The sequence below is a fragment of the Pholis gunnellus genome (assembly GCF_910591455.1).
Source record: "Pholis gunnellus genome assembly, chromosome: 15".
Classification (NCBI taxonomy): domain Eukaryota; kingdom Metazoa; phylum Chordata; class Actinopteri; order Perciformes; family Pholidae; genus Pholis; species Pholis gunnellus.
Genome location: NC_136542.1, coordinates 9,342,438 through 9,348,511, shown reverse-complemented (window position 1 = coordinate 9,348,511; position 6,074 = coordinate 9,342,438).

Sequence of the window (6,074 nt, the reverse complement as noted above, 5' to 3'; positions counted from 1 at the left end):
TAAAATCTTTAGCACGGCCCTTCATGCTGCACATTCAGTGTGAAAACAACATTCCAGTGAGTGAGTGAGTGAGTGACTACTGGAAGGCCCATCAGCCCAAGTTGTCACATTGATTTTCCAAGGTTTAGTGTAATTTGTACGGTTTAGGAACGACGCGTATGGGTCTACTTATCTGGTACGGACTAGTGATCTGGTTTGAAGAGTCACACGTGGGTTGAATGTGTGTTCAATCTCCCACTTCACACAATGCGTGTGTGAGTGTGTGTGTGTGTGAGTGTGTGTGTACTTGCCAAGACTAACCAAATCAGACTTTGGATTTATGCTTCACATTTGGGTGTCGAAAAATGAAAAAAAAAATCCTGTGCAATATTTTACAAGATACCGTTTGTTACTCAAGACTTGTACATCTTGTTATCTGTCTTGGGACCGATTGATCAACGTTCCAGTAATCAATAGGGCCTTTTTATTGTCCTGTCCTTGGGAGGACCTCTCTACATATCCTCTGAAGATTAACATCCCTGATCAATGGCACACACACACACACAAACAAGCTACCTCCTCTCACATCCTGCTTAGTGTTAAAATAAACCACGACTGGTCCGTTTTTTATTTTAACAGCTGTTGGCTGAGAGGGGCCCAACTAAATCTGAGCCCTGACCTTGGCCACCATTCAATTTGTCCACTTACTGCTCACCCACTCATGTCTTTGTAAAAGTAGTCCCCACGCTGGGTGCATGAATGCTCAAACAGCTGCACTATGACCTTCTGGCTGCAGTTTGCCGCCACTGTCTTAGCATATAGAGAATAGTAACTTAAATCCAAGCACTCAGTATTAGCGCAGTATGTCCAATAAATTGATCAAAGAACACTCGATCTGATGATGTCTTGGGACAAGTTTAATTAGACTGAAATTATGTCTCTGCATCATTAAGGTAAGTGACATATGACACCCACTGTATATACAGATTGTAAACTTGCTTACACACAAAAAAAACATGTTCAATCAGTCTTCTGGTCCCAGATAATAGCATTTGGCAGTGCAGCAGGCGACAGGAGCCTCCACATCAAAGCAGGATGACAGATACAGTTGCCTTAACAACCTGGATCCTGCTTCCCTGCCCGACAGCCAGCGTATACGTATAACTACAACATGTTGTTGCTATAATTATGGTCGAACGTCAGTTGACGCTCAGACAATCGCCTGTGGACTTTTGTCTGTAACTGCCCACTATACATCAAGATGACAGTGATGTCATTTGATTGGATTTAACATGCTTAACACCTGAAGTGCACCACCCACCTTATCCATTGTCCTCTGGGGGCGTCTGGTATTTACGATTGTCACAATTTCAACCAGAGACCACGGGGAAACAGAGGTTTTTGCTTTGTCAGTTGCACCACCACCAATTAAACAGGACATGTAATATTAGTCCCGTCATCCCAGTGGTCTGCAATATCAGCGCTCCATCTTAAAGCAAGAGGGAGAAAACATCCCTTGAAGTCAAACGCTGATAAGGGATTTTGGTGGATAAGAGTGTGTAGATAGGCAGGGGGAATGAGAAACCCCATTTTTCATGTGACTTGGAGATAGCTATATTGTTCATGGTGTTGACTTTATGTTTCTATATCTTATTTTCCCCCTCCCTTATTCTTTGAATATAAGCGCTGGAAAAAGTCACAGACTTCTTGGCATCAAAAAGAATCTGGCATTTATTCTGAGCTTTGAAAATGGGTTTAGTTCTTATCTCAACGGTGTGCATGGTAATTTGCACTTCGCCGAGCGCTCATTCTTCTGAGTTGGGTCACATATGGCTTCTGTGTGTGTTGATGTGTGTGTGCAATAGAAATGCAGAGTTAGAGAGATGCGGTGTTAGACAGGCAGAGCATACTTAAATGTGTGTGTGTGTGTGTGTGAGAGCCTGTGCACGCTTGTGTCTTCTGACAGCCCGAGAGTAAACAGTAACGATATTAATCCCCCCTTTTCCCCCTTGCCCTTGTGTTTTCGTCATTTTTAATAACACGGTTTCTATTGAACAATTAATCCAATTAACGAGGATCCAGATAATTAATGAACATGCGTTTAGCCCCTTTTGAAAAGAGGATGTTAGCTCACTCACAATGAGCTTGGAGAGCGCCCTGGGTTTTCAACTGAATGTGTGCTGACGGAGACAATGGGGCCCTCGGTAGGGGCCCTGTAGCCGGTTACAGCCTGCCTCGGGGGCCACAGTCGCAGGAAAGTGAGTGGGAGCTGGTGACTGTCGAGGCACGGCTGTCTGCGATAACGGTTGTAGCTCCGGAGGAGGCAAACATAAGCCCACGGGCTCTGATAACACGCAGACATACAAACAAGAACATCTTTTCCTTTTTCTTTCGGCTTACTAGTTTGGGGACTGTGGGGGGGGGGGGGGGGCGCTGGCAGAATCTGGGTCATTTACATTATTAGGAAGGTGTGAGCACAGCGCAACAGAAATAAATGTCCTTCTAGCAACCACAGCATATACAGAGCATATACCGGAGGAATACACAATGTACCTATAATTAATTTGAAGTCGTATCATAAGCATGACGTGACAAATGCCCCGTTCGTGCTCGTGTTTATGCGCTGTTGCACCCGTACTTATTTGTGTGCATTTGTTATTGTCAGTGACTGAACATTATTCATTTGTCTTGAAATCTCCCGAAGCAAGGATTGTAGACAATAAGGATGAAGAGGAAGGTTGAGTTTGTTGAAAGCGATGGTGGGACATGCTGGGATGACATGAAATCAACCACTCTCCCTCCGTAGTTTTACTTTATTGGTGTTGTAGATCTCGTCTGTAAAAAATCAGTACATTTTAAAGCCTCTGTACCTCTTTGCCAGCACTCATTTTACAGTATGTCAATATAATGATCACACAGTAGAGTTGTTGCCATTTAACTGTATCTATGTTTATTGTGACGACTTTGGAATACTACAATTCAACGATCAATGCTGCACAGGAACCAGGTAGCAGTTATGAGATCAAATCACTCTTTTATGCTCGTTCAGTTGTCTGACAACACAAAAAAGAAAAATATGTAAACAAGAACTTAATTGGGACTGGTTGTACTTTAACACATCGGTGATCGTGGAGAGCAGGAAGTGATAGAAAAAAAGAACAAAAAGAGAAGAGATTTTTAGTGCAGACAAGGAACTAAAAATTATCCAAATTTAGATGTTGGAAGAACTAGTTCTACAGGACCAAAGACATCCGTGTGGGGGGCAGGGTTAAGGAGGGCCAAAACTGTAACAAAAATGTGCCTTTTCAATCTGGCAGAGTTTAGACCTAGCATGAGCTTTTAAAGTATTTTTCTGCTAATTTTTGTACAGTTTGTGGTTGTAGAATCATTTGGAGATGGGAAAGGGTTACTTAGTTGACCAGAAAAGATGTGTGCACACCATACAGGCAGTACGTTTAGCTTAAGTGAGAAGACAGGCTTGTTTTCTTCTTTTTTTATAACTCACAATTTACACCACGCATGAGGAGTGTATACTATTTGCACAATACAGGTAGAAGTGTCGCCTGAAGGAGTGCTACAATGTGGAGCGATATGAGGAAAAATCGATCACAATTCAATCTGAAGCTGCAATGTTCCCGTGTTTCCCACAACCCACTCTACTCTTGCGGGCACAGATATTCAGCGTTCTCTATTTTGTTAAAGGTCACCTTGGGTTTTGTAGTCTCGATGCTCCAGCGGTTTGGCAATCTGGTGACGGAAGTGCCTGTTGGCCTGCCTGTTGGTGCCCAGACAGGTGGGGAGAGGGACAGGGGGGGAGGAAGGGGTGACAGCTGGAGCCACTTGTGGTAGTAGGCTCTGATGGGAAAACATCACCTCCAAAGTCCCACCTCCGAGCTGCTAATCATCAATCAACAGGCGGAAATGACACACAAATCACGCGTTACCATTTTACAGTAAGGGGCACTTAAACTGAGCTGAGGGTAAACAAGTTTCACCCGCTCCTCCCTCTTCATTCCGTCCCACGTGGAGAACACACTGGTGTCAATACAGCTTAAAGGAGTCCAGCCGATGCTACATCTGTCCCCACCAATTGTTAACCGTGTAGATCCATTCCTGCTCCGACTGGCGATGCCTGCGTTTGTTTACCTGCTCATTTGTGCACGCCTGCCAGCCCGTAGCAGGGGAAGAAATGAGTGTTTGTGAGCGATAAGACCGGTAGGAGAGGAAGGAGAGTGACAGAGAGAGCGGGAGAATCCTCATTGATCACATCTGTTCAGAGAAGGATTGATCCTGTGATGTGGTCTGGGATCTAAACACACACACACACACACACACACACACACACACACACAAGCACAGATAGGAGAGTCTCTCAGAAACCTTTCCAGTGAATCAGGATTTGTGATTTTAGCAGACATTATTAACACTGAAGGGGAACTTTAAAGAGGACTCCACAGGTAAAAAAGAATTTGAGCTCCTCTTTCAAACGTGTTTACATTATTCCTCCACTCTTGAATTAAGCCTGCAAATAAGACACCTGGCATATGGAGAGGCTGATAGATAAATCTCCATTGTGCAGTCCTTTCTAGCACATACTCAGTAGCTCCCTGGACGAGCGTGGACTCCGCCTGGCAGACGAGAACAAGACAAATCATTCCCAGGGGGGCATTTATTTCTTTTCCACAGCACAATCCCTCTCATTGCTGGTCCTAACAATCTGCCTTTTGAGACTATAACACTGGAATAAGAAAGACAGCTCAGCAGTAGAGGGGACGGGAGGAAAACAGGGAAGGAAGTGATAAAGGGGAAGACGGATGAAGACTTTCTGAATGCTTAATAAATCCTCCACTGTACGCGGGTTGCATTACAACATGCGACGCACAACCCAACTTTGATCACATTAAGTGTGACCCACGTGGATGAATTATTTGATTTTCGACAAGGGGAGACGTCGTACATTCAGCTTGTTTGTTCAGATAAGGGAGCGCGATGATATCGTTAAGTGCCAGTTGTCACTTGTGAGGGAAAAACAGATTACCCCTACCACCACCTCTTCTTCTTTGGTCTCTTATTCCTCTTTCTGCAGCTGACTGCTCCTAAATCTCAGGTCTGGCTGGAGCTAGACAGCTCTCTCTACCAGGTGACACAACACCCCACTTCCCTCATCCATCCATCTCGACGAGGCCCACACGGTCTCTCCTTCTCCTTCATTTCTCTCTGCACTGGATTCATCTTGGACTTGCAGGTCTGTCCCAGGCCGAATGCATCTCCCTGGCTTCCTCTTTCTTCGTCATGTTTATTCACTCAAACACTCACACCGCAAACATTTTCACGCCGCCTTTCCTCTTCCATAATTGTCTTTTTCTTCCACCCTCTGTCTTAGCCTTTTCTGTACTTTTCTCAATCTCTTTTTTCCCCTCCGTCAACAGAACGCTATCGGCGTGTTTGTGTAGCTTTTGTTGCGCAGCTCACTGCATTACAAAAGCCTTTGTTGGCCTGCCACCACTGTGATGTGGTGAGACGGAGATGCACAAGGACAAACTCCGTGATGCCAGCTTTCAGAAAGTCAATGCTCATTCGCAAATAGCGGTTTGACCTGGTGGTTGGAGTAGCTGGTGGGGTGCGAGCCAGACACACATGCGTCTGATCTGCGAAGCTGTATCAATTGCTTATAAATCATCCTGTGTCGGTGCAATGCGTGTTTCCATCAGTGGAATGGCTTGCATGTGTTCCTCAATGGGAGTTATTGCTGGCTGCAGGGCAGTGGCAGCTGTTGTGAGGGGCTGAGCTAGCTAGGCTAATAATAACCCCGGAGCTGAGTGAGTGTCCACAGGCCTCACATCGTCTAGAGTTGACCCTCGGAGTCCAGTTGCAGCGGAGAGTGTGGATTAGGCCAGGTTGTGGATTAGAGGACGCTATTTCACCCATGTAAGGACGAAGGCAGGTGTGCAGGAACGCTACGCACTCAGTGGTTAATGTTGGGGTCATAAGACCCTGAGTGCACCACTTTGAAAGCACGGACGCCTTGACCGCGTGGTACATGATATGTTTTTTACCTTGAATTCTGACCTGAAACATGTTTAGTAAAGCCGGGA